The sequence below is a fragment of the Urocitellus parryii genome, chromosome 6 (assembly GCF_045843805.1).
Source record: "Urocitellus parryii isolate mUroPar1 chromosome 6, mUroPar1.hap1, whole genome shotgun sequence".
NCBI lineage: Eukaryota > Metazoa > Chordata > Mammalia > Rodentia > Sciuridae > Urocitellus > Urocitellus parryii.
The window spans coordinates 89,446,800-89,462,832 of NC_135536.1; positions in this window are offsets into that span (position 1 = coordinate 89,446,800).

Below are 16,033 nucleotides of genomic sequence, written 5' to 3' on the forward strand. Positions count from 1 at the left end.
AAACAGGGCTGATCCCCACTTCAAGAAGCTTCCACCCATAATTCACCTTCCACCCCAGGTTTCTCAGCCAGTAGAGCTTCTTGGTGCTTTAGAACATGCAGTGGTACACAGCAGGAGTGCCGGAACAAAAATTTCCTCCAGAACAAACTTCTGGAATTTCAAGGAAAAGAGACATGGAAGAGCTGTAAACAAACATTACTCAGTTAATTACCTTGGTTTGGAGGCAGTGTGGCAGGTATGTGTACTTCAGGTTAAGTTACGAAGCTAGAGCATGTCTCAAGAGTTCTTGATGTCCCTGAACTAACCTCCCTCAGAATTCCTTTGCCTCTCCCCACCTGGCCTTCCTCATCTCAGGGGTCTTTCCTCACCCCCCACTTTGCCCTCTTGATTTTTCTTCTCTGATTTTTCTTTTTATAAATCTTCCATACATTGGAAATTTGTGTGTGTGATTCAAATTTATTGCATTTGTAACTTACCTATTCTAGCTCATAATTTTAAAAAATAGATTGAGCCAGGTACAGTGGCGCATGCCTATAATTCCAAAGACTTGGGAGGCTAAGACAGGAGAATTGAAAGTTTAAAGCCAGCCTCAGCAATTTAGTGAAGCCCTAAGCAATTTAGCGAGAATCTGTCTCAAAATTTTAAAAAAAAAATTTGATTTTTTTTAAAGAGCTGGGAATGTAGCTCAGTGGTAAAGCACCTCTGGGTTCAATTCCCAGTAATTAAATAAATAAATAAATTTAATTAAATTAAAAATATTGAGCCTTTTATACTTTTCAAAACATGCATTCAAACTAAACTTTTAAAGTATAAATAAAATGCTCTAATGATTTTTATTTCTGGAAGGTAGTTAATCTCATTAGAAAAAGTCTTTCCCTAAACTCCAGTGGTGAACTCCCCCAACCATGGATTTGGCAAGAGAAACCCCACTTCAGCCTACCCACCCTTTTCTAGAGTTTCAGACTGTTTTGTTGCCCGGAGTTCACATGAAAATTTGCCCTCCTTTCCCCATCCAGCATTGAGTCATTTGAAATGTAATTGCTTTTCTGTAAACACCCAACACCAACAGCCCCCAAAGGCAATAACCTGCTTGAGATTAGGAGTTTAGGTAGGGATAACAACTGTGCCACCTGCAAGACTTAGCCCCAGCCAGCTTGCTCCCTTCCTATACCAAGAAGGCAGGACCCAAGGCCTGACCAGTGCTGAGGAGACTTCCCTCTTTCTGGGCACTACACAGGGTGGCAATGAGAGTGCAGAGGAGGGGGATGGAGGAGCCCAGCCTTCCCTTCTTTGTCACACTCCTCCTCAATAGCTGTGTTTGCTATCTTTTCTCCTGTAACAGGATTTCAAATACATATAGAAACGTGCTTCCAATGTTCTGGCCCTTTCTCCTATGCACATCTTCCCTCTTTGGCCAGTGACGCCCATTGTTAGACCTGAAGATGAGAGAAAGGTGCTTTCCTTCTGCATCAAGTCTCAGAGCCAGCTCTCCAAAAGCACACTTGAAGGTTGAATGTTGTGAGGAGAAGAAAGGGTTTTCTAAATTCCAAAATGTTCCTTTTACTTATCATAAGAAATGCTTTGAATTGTGAGCCCTGTGAAGAGAGAGTCCTTAGGGAAGGTGCCCAGCCCAAATAAAGCCCCCACACTGCCAGACAAGAGCAGGAAGAAGGCAACTGGTCAAAAATCCAAGTGTTTTAGCTTCCTGCCTCGACCCCAAACCCTGAAGGGGTATTATGCATAAATTAATACTTTGGGTAAAATCCCAAAAATGTAGGCTTGGCCCTCTCTTCACACATAACATCCTGGGAAAAGTCATGTCCTCAGGGAGAGAAGCACCATGTTCCAGTGTCAGCGTCTCCAGCGGTTGTTAAGAAATGCTTGAGGAGGGGCTTAGGTAGGGGCAGGGGCAGTGGTCTGGCTCCCTAATCTTCCTAGACCCCCTCGGGGTATGGAAGGAACAGAGTCTAAATTCCTTCTGGGAGTATAGAAATAGCTGAGCTGAGACACTGGGTTCTGCCTGGGGCTGCCATGGAGAGGGATGAGGTGGTCAGCCTGAGTCAGGGTCCTGCCCTGACCTGGACAGCATGGGTGTTGAACAATGATCCCACCAGCTGTGGCTTCAGCTTTGGTATAAACAGGAGCCCAAAGGTCAGGCCAAGGAAACCCCAAAAGAATCCAAGTAGCTGTTAACTACAATCCCACTCAATCACTTGTTGACTGAAAATAAAATCAAAATAATTCAGAACAAAGAAAATGACATTTACTTAGGGCTAATTAGAATTTCAATCTGGGAAAACAGACAATCTTAAAAATGTGCTCCATGTGCATTCTACTGTCATGTATACTAGTTAAAACAAATAAAAGTGATTAAAAAAAAAAAAAAAAACTTGCTTGTAGTGCCCAGAAAGAGGGAAGTCTCTTCAGCACTGGTCAGGCATTGGGTCCTGCCTTCTTGGTATAGGAAGGGAGCAAGTTTACTTACTCCAGTAAGAACTAGAGCAAAAAACAAACAAAAAATGTGCTCCAAGCATGGTGCAGTAGCAAAATCTCAGCAGCTCCAGAGGCTGAGGCAGGAGGACCACAAGTTCAAAGCCAGCTTCAGCAACTTAGTAAGGCCCTATGCAACTCAGGGAGAACCTGTTGCTAAATAAAATATTTAAAAAGGGCTGGGGGATGTGGCTCAGTGGTTAAGTGCCCCTGGGTTCAATCCCCAGTTCCAAAAAAAATCTCTAAGCTGGGCACTGTGGTACACACTACACACCTATAATTCCAGGGACTCAGGAGGCTGAGGCAGGAGGTTTGCAAGTTCAAGCCCAGCCTGGGTAATTTAGCAATTCTGTCTTAAAATTAAAAAAAAAAAAAATTGAAAGGGCCAGGGATGTGGCTCAGTGGTAAATTATCCCTAGGTTCAATCCACAGTACCACAAAACACAAGAAGAAAAACAAACAAAAAGTACTCTAAGGTTTTACAAAATGAATTTATAGCTTTTGACTACAAGGGGGTTGGAAATTACATCACTTATTAGTCAGGAATTACAATTAGTATTGTAAAGGTTAAATTTAGGTTTTTCTCTCCTGTTAAGTTTAAGTTTTGCTTTTCTGTAAGTTTAAGTTCTGTTTTCCTGGAACCCGAAACTTATGTTAAAAACAGTTACTTATGTTAAAATGTACCCTGACCCAACACCCCCTGACAAAACGCATGATTATTCTGTAATGGTTATTTTGTAACAATCCCACTCTCGCACCCTAACTGCCATATGAACTTCCCTGTTTAAACACTGTATAAAAACTCTGCTTAAGCTGTACTCAGGGCTCCAGTTTCTCTCAGGAGAACTCTGGGCCCCAGCATGCTGGTTCCCCGCCCCAATAAACCCTTTGCTTTTGCATGAGACATGTCTCTTCCTCGACCCTAACAGTATTGGCAAAAGTTAAGCTGTTTTTTTTTTTTTTTAAAGAGAGAGTGAGAGAGGAGAGAGAGAGAGAGAGAGAGAGAGAGAGAATTTTTAATATTCATTTTTTAGTTCTCGGCGGACACAACATCTTTGTTGGTATGTGGTGCTGAGGATCGAACCCGGGCCGCATGCATGCCAGGCGAGTGCGCTACCGCTTGGGCCACATCCCCAGCCCAGTTAAGCTGTTTTATAAGAAAGGAGTTGGGTATAGTCTCAGTCTCTGTCTGTTGAACCTAAGGTCAGTAGAGGTTAACAGTGTTTCAGGAAACTCATTCCAAAAGTCATCTCACAGAAAAGGACAGGGTAGGGAATGTCCACAGCTCAGTGCAAAGGCTCATCTGTGGACCTGCCTGAGATCTGATTAACAATGGTCTCTTGACTCCATTTTAAGTGCCCTGAACCAATGCTACTCCTCTTGAGTTTTTTCCTCCACACATCCAAGGCCACTGGGGTTCTGCCCTATGCTTAGCTGCCATTTTGGCTACAAGGATGTGGGTGGGAAGAACTCTGAAATAAGTATTTCCTAAAAGAAGCTGAGTTTACCCAAAGCCAAAACTGAAATTTGTTTGGGTGAGGTAGCAAATTTTCATTTTCTGAGCCTATTAGAATCTCCTTACACAATTACCACAAGTTATTAAAAAGAAGACAGAGGGAGGAAGGGTGGGGGAAAGAGAAGAGAATCTAAATGAGATATCCAGAAAAAAAATTCACAGAGGAAGCATTCTTTTAGACTTGGAAGATGCGTTGGTGTTTTACTGATTATCACTAACACCATTTTGCAGTATTCTGAGCTGTTTAAAGGTAAAGTACCATCATTTGTACTGTTGTAAGATGCTACTCCAGAGGTCATCTGGCAGCTGCATTCTGCCTTTTGAGCTGTCTTTAACCTCTTCCCATTTCCCTTCCTTCCCCCTCCCCAGACCTCTCACCGCCATCTGTCCAATACTCTCTTCATCTCTCAGCTCCTACAACTGAAACCAAGGGGAAAACCTGAGCGAACCTTCTAGCTTCAGTTGCTTTCTGTCACTCCAGTTTTTGAGGTCTTATGGCTAAGCGGCATACTCCCATTAGTTTTGCTATAGACAGTACCTCTGACATGTAGGTTATGATGGTAACAGTTGACTAAGTTGTTTTTTTCAGAATTTGAAGCCACTTTTGTCTATCGTAAGCCAGTTGAAATTAATCTTTTATCTGGGCCTGCCCAAGTGTCCGATGGTGACCTTTGACCTTGGAGGGCCAAAACTCTAACATGTTCATTTTCTGAACATGTGTCCTATGAAGAGCAATCAAGTTTGATTACACATGCATGGACCACCTGTCGCGACCCCTCGCCAGCAAGGGAAACACGACACAGGATTCTTCTTTCAGCAGTTTATTCAGGACCCTTGAAGCATAATGACAAACAGGAACAAGAGAGCGAGCGGTCGGTCTGCCCTAGCTTAAGTACCCAGCCCCGCCAATGAACTAGCACCTCGTGGAAAAGTCTAATAGGTACAGCGCAGCGGAAGCAGGCCAGAGCCCAGCCCCACAGCCTTACAAGTAGTTGTTTACTTCTAACAACTCTAACCGCTAATGAAGCGGAAGCAGAGACCAGCGCCATATTCAGGGTGCGGTCGCTGGCTCCCAACAACCACCAACTATTTCACTCCCTTACCTCCAATCACCTTTCCCCAGGCCTCAGACCACCCTGCTTATTTTTTCAACCCTGTCCTTCTGAGAGGTAGACTCCTATCTCCTTGTGTTTGGCACCCTGGGCATAAACTCTTTTCTGAAAAATGTGTTGTTTCAGTGATGAGCTTACTGTGACAGAGCAGGTGTAACAGGCCTGGTTTGCTGACACAACTCCCCTATCTCCTCCCATATCTTACTGCCAGCTAGTACTCACAAAAAAGTTGAGCCCCATAGCCCTCCAAGGCAGGTAGAGGCTCCCACAAAGCATGGGAAAAGTTGGGCACCTCTCAGAAGCCCACTACAGCACAGAGGAGCAACATAGATGAATAGACCACAAAGGCCCACTCCTGGAAGCTTTGAATAGCATGGAGGGGACCAGCTCCATCAGAGGGTGCCCTTCAGAGGATACTAGGAGAAGAAGGCACTGAAATGAGAGGTGTTACAGCCAGCCTGCTGCAACATAAGGCCCTAGAAACCTTTCTTTCAGCATTTAAAATATGAAATCCAGACTGGGAATGTAGCTCAGTGGTAGCAGGCCTGACTAGCATGTGCAAGGCCCTGAGTTCAATCTCCAGCATCACAATAAAAAAAAAAAATATATATATATATATATATATATATATATATATATATATATATGGAATAAGAATCTTCACATCTATTTAAAATTTTTTTCTTAGTTGTAGATGGACACAATACCTTTGTTTATTTATTTCATTTGTATGTGTTGCTGAGAATCAAACCCAGGGCCTCACACGTGCTGTACTGCTGAGCTACAACCCCAGCCCCAGAATCTTTATATCTTGAGGCCACTATCAAGATGTAAAGATCCTCTTCTATTATAATAATCATGTACACTCTAGTTAAATACTTTCTGAATACCTGAACTATAAACATGGCAGTTTTGAATATGTTGCCTGAAGAGAATATGTTCTCTGTATATGATGAATCTAAAGATCAAGACAGTAAATGTTTTCTTTAAAAACAAAAAAAGTAAAACCCTAGCTAGATCTTAAAAGATTACAACCACTACAAAAATATATTAAATACATTTTATGAAGATGCCATCAATATTGGACATGGATCACAAGACAGGAGTTTTGGAGTTGAAATCTGTGGTTCTAGTAGGGGTGCTGTAGAAGCAGCCCTTTCCATATACCTTGAAAACTATGCGACCAGCATGGGCTCTTGGGAACAGCTTGCTATTGAAGAGTTTGCAAGATCTCTTCTTGTTATTCCTAATACACTGGCAGTTAATGCTACCCAAGACTACACAGATCTGGTTGCAAAGTAAAGAGTTTTTCACAATGAGGCTCAAGTTAATCCAGAACATAAAAATCTAAAATGGATTGGTCTGGATTTGATCAATGGTAAACCTCAAGACGACAAGCAAGCTGGAATGTTTGACCCAACCATAGTTAAGGTGAAGAGCTTGAAATTTGCAACAGAAGCTGCAATTACCATTCTTTGGATTGAAGACCTTATTAAATTACACCCAGAAAGTAAAGATGATAAACATGGAGATTATGAAGATGCTTTTCACTCTGGGGCCCTTGATGACTGATCTGATCTCCCTTTTATTTATAACAATGTTAGATGCAATGTCCTGTACCTTGAGTATTATACATTAAAGTACAGCATTCTATCAACTTTTTAAAAAGATGCCATCAATAATTAAATAAGGAGTAGTATTATTAGGATATGAAGGACCCAGAGAAAAGTTAGAAGCTTGAAAGTTTGAAGTTTGAAAATTTTAAGTCAGCTTCAACTAGCCCTTTACCATTTTCCTTGCTCAAATAGATTCAGAGGGATCTTTTCTAGCTGGAATTATTGGCTCTTGGCTTCAAAGTAATATCTTTGAAACACTTGGTGTCTTAAGATCATACTTTTCTGAATATTAAATAGTAATAATATCATTTGAACCCAGCAATGTCATTGCATTCACCTTGACACCTGTCAATGGTGAGGCACCTGCAGTTAGGCTGCTGTATGGCCTATACCCCAGCTTCTCCTGGTCTTCATAAAGTGGGGTAGAGGAGTGAGACAACCCCCCTTTGTCAGAATGAGCAATATAATGAATGAGCAGAATGAGCTTTCTCTTCACCAATATAAAATCTGCTGACCTTGGAGAGGCTCAAAATAATTGGTGGATCCAAGGGACTGGGGAATGAGAAACAATGGGATTAGCAAAAGAGACTTGTTCAAGTGAAAAGATGCATCTGTGAAAGATGCCAAGAATTCAGACCAGGCTCACACACCCATACACACACACACACACACACACACACACACACACACACCACACACTCACTCACATTCACTCATACACCAGTTAGCTGCCAGGAGCAATGAGTCATATTTGCATAAGGTGGCAGTTAAAAGAGATGACTGTAAATTATTAGGGAGGAACCTACACAGAATCACCAGCTGGAGCTGAGCCAGGATGGGTCCATCACCATATGGCCATCAGGAAACTGGTCAGAGAAACATACCTTACAGATGGAATGCGGTGTGAAAGAGGCCAGACTCAGAAGAGCACATACTGCCTGTTTCCATGTTTGTAAGTAGTAGAGTGGACTATATCAATCTATGGTAATAAAAGTTAAAATTGTGGCTACCTTTGGGTGGGGGTATTTTCTGGAAGGAGGCACAAGGGAAACTTCATTCATGATGAAAATGTTCTAAATCTTGATTGGGGATGGTGGTTACTCAGATAAAAATATATGTAAACAGTCATCCAGTCATACATATATGATCTTGTATTTTATCTAATATTTATGCTCAATAGAAAAAAGTTAAAACTGCAGTCAAGGGCAGGGTGGAGGCAGAGAGCTAAAAAGCAAGCCGAGCCATGGTCCAAACCCGAGAAAGACTCTGGCAGCTTGAAAGGTGCAGAAGCCAGGAGAAAACTTAAAAAAAAAAAAAAAAAACTGTATAGTTGATGTCTTTACAAGGGTAAAAAGATGATGCATTTATGCAAAAAAGGGGAAATGCTATGAAATGGAATGTTCTAAGAATATAAAGAGTCCTAGTATATTAAAGATATGATGGCAGAAGAAAATAAAATTGATAGAAGAATTAGGGGATAAAGGCAATAAAATATCCCCAGAAAAGCAAAATGAAAACGTCCCATGGAAATGGGAGGTTTAAGATAAGAAGTCTCAGAGGAGCATGTCAGGAAGTCCAATGTCTTTCTGTTAGGAAAAACAGGGCTGGATAATAGAGGAAACAATTAGAGAAAATTATTGAAGAAATAATATAAGAAAATATTGCAGAACCACAAGAACCTCCAGGTTAAAAGGGTTTGCTGAGTACACAGAACACTAAACATACAAACAAAAAAAGACCCAAACCAAAGCACATTATGAAATTTCAGAGACCCGGAAATAAAAATAACAGAAAGACAAAGGTCACATAAAGAGGGCTGGAATATTATAATGAGACTGAACTTACAGGCAGCAATAACGGAGCTTAGAAGACCACATAGAAATGTTCCAGTTTTATTCCCAGTCAAAAATGAGAATAGAGGCTGGGCACGGTGGCGCATGCCCATAATCCCAGTGGCTCAAGAGGCTGAGGCAGCAGGATCTCGAGTTCAAAGCCAGCCTCAGCAACTTAGTGAAGTCTTAAGCAACTCACTGAAACCCTGTCTCTAAATAAAATATTTAAAAGGGCTGAGGATGTGGCTCAGTGGTTAAGTGCCTCTGGTTTCAATCCCTGGTACAAAAAAAAAAAAAATGAGAGTAGAGCCAGGCATGGTGGCACACCCTATAATCCTAGCAACTCAGGAGGCTGAGGCAGGAGAATTGCAAAATAATAAAAAGGACTAGGGATGTAGCTCAAAAGTAGAACACCCGTAGGTTCAATACCCAGAACCACCAAAAAAAAAGAGAGTAGAATGCATATTGCAGAAATGTTACCAGAGCAGTGTATCTAAACTTTAAAGTGCTATAATCACCCAGGGAACTTGTTAATTGTGATTCAGTGGGTCCGGAGTGGCATTTCTGACAAGCTCTCAGGTGATGTCACTGTTGCTGGTCCCTAGAGTACATTTTTAAAAGTGAAGTATTAAAGGACGTATTCCCCCAAAACAAGACAATGAGCCAAGGAAGAGGAAGGAATAGGATGTGGGAATCAGGATGCAACATAAAAGCAAGGTGAAGGCAATAGCCGGGATGATGATGAAGGAAATTCTAGGATACTACCTAAATGGAAAGCAGTCTAACATGGGACATAAAGGAATACCAAAAGAAGAAGGAAGGCAGGGCACAGTGGCACAGGTCTGTAATTCCAGCAACTTGGGAAGTGGAGGCAGGAGGATTCCAAGTTTGAGGCTAGCTTCAGCAACTTAGTAAGGCCCTAAGCAACTTAGTGAGATTCTGTCTCAAAATAAAAAGTAAAAAGGGCTGTGGATGTAGCTAAGTGGTAAAGCGACCCTGGGTTCAAAAAAAACAAAGAGAAGGAAGTTGAAGAAGAAAAAACTGGGGCTGTGGTTGTGGCTCAGTGGTAGAGTGCTCGTCTAACATGTGTGAGGCAGTGGGTTCTATCCTCAGCACCACATAAAAACATAAATAAACAAAATAAAGGTATTGTGTTCATCTACAACTAAAAAAATTTTTTTAAAAGAAGAAGAAAAAACGAATTAAGCTGATTACCTGATATGTCAAGAGAAAATTTACACTGCTGGTGGAGAGTTTGAGGGCAAATTAGTGATAGTAACATAGAAAACTAAGCAAATGAAAGTGAGTAACCATTAAGCTCAAGGAAATCTAAAGAGTAAAAGGATCCCCAGCGTATATAAAGAACTCAAAAAACTTAACAGCAAAAAAGCAAATAACCCAATCAATAAATGGGAAAGGATAGGGCTGGGGCTGGGGCTCAGCGGTAGCATACTTGCCTGGCATTTATCAGGCACTGGGTTCAATTCTCAACACTGCATATAAATAAATAAAATAAAAGTCAATCAACAACTAAAATAAAATGGGCAAAGGAACTGAACAGACACTTCCAAGAAGAAGAAATACGATTGGTCAACAAATATATGAAAAAATGTTCAACATCACTAGCAATTAGAGAAATGCAAATTGAAACCACACTGAGATTTCATCTCACTCCAGTCAGAATGGCAGTTATCAAGAATACAAGTAACAATAATGTTGTGAGGATATGGAGGAAAAGGTACACTTGTACATTGCTGGTGGAACTGCAGATTGGTGCAATGACTCTGGAAAGCAGTATAGAAATTCCTCAGAAAACTTGGAATGGGACCACCATTTGACCCAGCTATCCCACTTTTCAGTGTATACATAGAGGACTTATAATCAGCATACTACATTGACGAAGCCTCATCGACCAATTCACAACAGCTAAGCTATGCAGCCAACCTAGGTACCCTTCAACAGATGAATGGATAAAGACAATATGGTATACATATGCTATGGAATATTACTCAGCCATAAAGAAGCATGACATTATGGCAATTGCAGGTAAATGGATGGAACTGAAAACAATCATGCTAAGTGAAATAATACAATCCTCAAAAAACAAAGGCCAAATGTTCTCTCTGATACAGATGGGAGGGGGTGGAAGGGAGTGGGGGAAAGGGGGACAAGAATGGGAAAGACAGTAGAATGAATCAGACATAATTTTCATATATGACTATACGACCAGTGTAACTCCATATCATGTACAATCACAAAAATGGGAAGTTATACTCCATGTATGTATGATATGTGAAAATACATTCTGCTGTCATATATAACTAAAAACTACTGAATAAATAAAATAAAGAATAAAAGGGCTGGGGATGTAAATCTGTGGTAGACCTTTTGCCTAGGAAGCATGATGCTCTGGGTTCAATTCCAAGAACCACAAAAATAGATAGATAGATAGATAGATAGATAGATAGATAGATAAATTAAATACAATTATATAATCACAATAACATAAACAACAAATATTGACCAAAATTATAACAATATTGGGTAGTAGAGAAAGGATAGGGTACAAGAACTTCGAAATAATTAAGAAATAATACTATAAGCATGTTATTTATAAATATGGAAATAAATACCTAAAAAAATAACTAAAAGAGTTCAATGCAATTACTGCTAAGTGAACAGGTGTGGGCAGGGAACAAATGTTTTATCATTTTAAGAATTATAAAACTATTTGATTTTTTCAAAAATAAGAACAGCTGGACATTTTGGCACATGCCTGTAATCCTAGAGACTCTGGAGGCTGAGGCAGGAGGATCACAAGTTTGAGGACAGTATGGGCAACTCAGTGAGACCTTGTCTCAAAATTAAAAACAAAAAGGGCTGGAGATATTGCTCAGTGGTAGAGCACTAATGGATTTAATCCCTGGTATCATATATAGACACAGAAAAGGTGCCTTGATCAGAATAAAATTAAAATTTCAAAGAACATTATTTGAAAATGTGGATGCTTTTGTCATTAATAATAAATCATAACACACATCACAACTTATTGCCACCCTAGAGTTTCAGGACCCACTGCTACAAAACACAGCTCAGAGGCAGTTCATTTCCGGAAGACATTCAGTTCCAGGAGAGGCCACAGGGACAGGAAATATTTGGAATACACTAATAACAAGTGCTAGAGATGGTTTTGAAACTTCCTGACATCGATCGAGACATTCATCAGGTTCCTGAATGAGGTAATACCATGTTGTGCCTATTATTTCTCATACTTTATCCTTCCTAGATTTATTTCATAAGTAGCAGCAATATTTATCCCATTACCCAATGGATTAGTCAGGACTTTTGCAAGTAGCAAAAACCAAACTCAAACTGGCTTAAGCAGAAAAGAAATACATGGGGAGCCAGGTATGGTTTGAAGCTTAAATGTCCTCCCAAAAGTCTTGGTTCCCAGTGTAGCAGTGTTCATAGGTAAGGCTTTGGGGCAATTAGATCACAGGGGCTCTGACCTCATCAATGGATTGATTCATTGATGGATTCATATCATAATAGGTTTGGGGAGAGGGACTTTATATAAAAGTGCCCTGCCCCCCCACTTCTTCCTGGCCACCACAGGGTAAGCAGCTTTCTTGCATCATGTCTTTTGCTACAGTGTTCTGCCTCACAGGCCCAAACAATAGAACCAAGTGATCATGAACGGGAAGCTCTGAAACTGTAAGCCAAAATAAATCTTTCCTCCTTTTAAGTTGTTTATCTCAGAGTTTTGGAGGGTGGGGTGGGGTGGGGTGGGTACCAGGGACTGAACTCCGGGGCATTTGATCACTGAGCCCCATCCCCAGCCTTATTTTGTATTTTATTCAGGGTCTCACTGAATTGCTTAGTGTCTCACTTTTTCTGAGGCTAGCTTTGAACTCAGCCTCCCAAGCCTCTGGATTACAGGAGTACACCACTGTGCCTGGCTATCTCAGATATTTTGTCACAGTGATATAAAGTTGACTAACACAGCCTGGGAAAAGCCTAGGTTCAAATCCTGCCTTCAACATGTACCATTGTGTGGCATAAACGAGACACTTAAATTGCCTAAAGAATGAAGATAATGAGATCTGGGGCTGTAGCTCAGTGGCAGACTGCTTTCCTAGCATGTGTGAGGCACTGGGTTCAATCCTCAGCACCACATAAAAATAAACAAATAAAATAAAGGAATTCTGTCCATCTACAGCTAAAAAAATTTTTAAAAAAAGAATGAAGATGATGATAGTATTGTGAATATGAAATGAATTAACATTGTCAAGTATTTATAATAGTGCCTTGTTGAAAGCCACAGCCAAAGGGGCCCCAGCAAACTTCCAGCTGCCAGCAAACTTCCAGCTGCCAGCTGATGATTGGCTCACAGCAGCCCCAGCAACATCTAGCTGATTGGCTCCTCTGCGGTGATGCTCATTGGGGGACTTCTTTGGCTCCGCCCATGCGACCCAGCCAATCGGGCTCAAGAGCAGGAGGATTGTGGGAGGTGGTGAGGCTTGTGTTTGTGTGAGAGGCTTGTGGGAAGCCGGTGGTGGCAGTTGGGCTCTGAGGGGTTTTCCTGAGGAGCTGTTTTGTTTGGCCTGTGTGGTTCTAAAAATAAAGTTCATTTCTTTTGACAAGTGGCTCCTGAATTGTGCCCAGCCAGACTGCAGCAGTGCCTGATCTGAAGCTAATACCCAAAAGTCTTAGCTATCATTATTATAAGCTATTATTCAGGAATTGCAACAAATCTGGAGGACAAAACCAATTCATGCTGTAAAATTTGCAGTGTAACTGCAGAACACAGAAAATAAAGAAAAATATTAAAAGCCCTCAGGAAGGAGAGATAAGTTGCCTACAACAGATTAGTAATTAGGCAGGAGCAGGCTTCTCAAACACAATAATAGAAGCCAGTCTGGGTCCAATCCCAGAGGGAGTTTAATATATGGGGGAAATTCAATATAAAGAATTATGGACCGTATCATAAGAATAACCATAAGATATAAAGAAACTTCATATGGAAATAAAATCATGGCATTTGCAGGTAAATGGATGGCGTTGTAGAAGATAATGCTATGTGAATCTAGCCAATCCCAATAAAACAAATGCCTAATGTTTTCTCTGATATAAGGAGGCTAATTCATAGTGGGTTAGGGAGAGGGAGCATGGGAGGAATAGATGAATTCTAGATAGGGCAGAGGGATGGAAGGGAAAAGGAAGGGGCAGGGGATTAGCAAGGATGGTGGAATGTGTGAGACATCATTATCCAAAGTACATGTATGAAGACACAAATTGGTGTCAACATACTTTATATACAACCAGAGATTTGAAAAATTGTGCTGTATATGTGCAATAAGAATTGTAATGCATTCTGCTGTCATTTATTTTTTTAAACAATTTTAAAAAAGAAACTTCATATGGAAACCTGGGCTGAGAAATTGTACTCAAGGAAAGACTACTGGATAGGATTCAGATGGAGCAGGTAGGTTTAACCCACTGTTCAGGCCACAGCTGATCTGGAGTTTCTGGGAAAGCAATAGGCCGTGCTCTGGAGCTTAGACAAGAGAGCAGGTGATCAGAAGCTAGTGGCACAGGTGGCATGCATGTGCAGTGGGAATCTGAGCTCTAGTGGGGCAGGCCCATAGAGTGCTGGGTGAGGACTCTGATATACCCCTGAAGAGGCTTGTAGAAAAATGATTACCAGGCTTAGGCTGCAAAGACCGCACATGGGCTTGCAATCTGGATGGCTTCCCCTAGATGTTCTCTCCCTGCACCTAGTTCCCAGCCCTCTCAAATGGCAGGAGAGTCTCTCCCTCCAGCAGCAATCTCCACCACCCTCAACATAAAGGAGGGTTACTTAGAGCAACCCACTGTTCACAAGGCACCTGTAAGAAGGAGCATCCGGAGCCAAGAGGCAACACACTGAGATTTGAGAGCGTTCGAAATTTCTGGAACCACAGCCCTATCCTTGCCACTATCACGCACTTAGCCTTAGGCTAGCTTTTGGTTTTCCCATCTGATACATCACAGATTCATGTTTCTATTTGCATTCTCTTCTCCATTCCCACTTTGCTGTCTCTCCTGATCCCTCTCTAGGATTTCCTCTCCAGGGGCTTTCCATGTCTTCATTCACAACTCCAGCTCCTCCTTTATTACCCATCTTCTTCTAACACATGCACACTCACAATAAAGAATACACACGAGTTCCAACATGCCCATCATATTGAGCCCAAACTCTCCCACCAGACACAGTGTTTCCATTGTCTAATGTGCTAGGCACAGCCAAGAGCATCCTGCCACTTCCACAACCATGGACAACCTCCTCCTCATGTGCCTTCAAGGCCTGTACATTTTACCTATCTTACTCTTACCCTGACAGCCTTTTACCTGTCTGAACAAAAATGAGCTCTTTGAGAATTTTAGGCAACATGCCTACAGCAGTTCTTGCTCAAAGGAAAACAGATCCAGAGAGGGGTGGTGGAAGTAGGTATCTAGGCCTGGGTGCACAGGGCTTCTTTTTTTTTTTTTTTTTTTTTTTTTTTTGTACTTACAGACGGACAGCATTCCTTTATTTTATGGTGCTGAGGCTTGAACCTCACACGTGCTAAGCAAGCACTCTACCACTGAGCTACAATCCCAGCCTGGTGCACAGGGCTTCTACTCCTACTGAACATAAAACCCTGCAGAAGCATCAGAGGAACCTCTAGCCAGTGGGGTGAGGGAGGGCGGGAGTTCATGTAAAGACCATAGCCTCACTGATGTGGGTCCCTGCATGTATATCAAGAGTTATGGCTGAGGGCCAGGTGCTGTGGTGCATGCCCCAAATCCCAGCCATATGGGAGGCTGAGGCAGGATGATCTTGAGTTCAAAGCCAGCCTCAGCAATTTAGTGAGGGCCTAAACAACTTAGTGAAACCCTGTCTCAAAATAAAAAATAAAAAGGGTTGGGAATGCAGCTCAGTAGTTAGTGCCTCTGGGTTCAATCCCTGATATATATATATATAAGGATTTTGGTCACCTGAGACCAGGGATTGGAGATTGACTACAACATAACACAAGATACTTCTGGGACAATGGAAATGTTCCATATCTTGACTGTAGAAGGTAGGTACATGTTTATATATAAATTTGTCAAAATTCACTAACTACTAACTTAGAAAAGATGTAGGCTATTCTATATAAATTGTGCCAATGAAACTGACAAGAGAAATCATCAGAATTAGAAATAGAACATATAACCTTCAAGGGAAGATAGTGGGAAAAAGACAACTGAAGCAGTGCTACAGTTTGGATATAGTTTGAGGGTATCCCTAAAACTTCATGTGTTGGGCCAGGTACAATGGTACATGCCTATGATCCTAGTGACATAGGAGGCTGAGGCAGAAGGATCTAAGTTTGAGACCCTCAGCAACTTAATGAGAGACCCTGTCTCAAAAAAAAAAAAGAAGAAAAGAAAAGAAAAGAA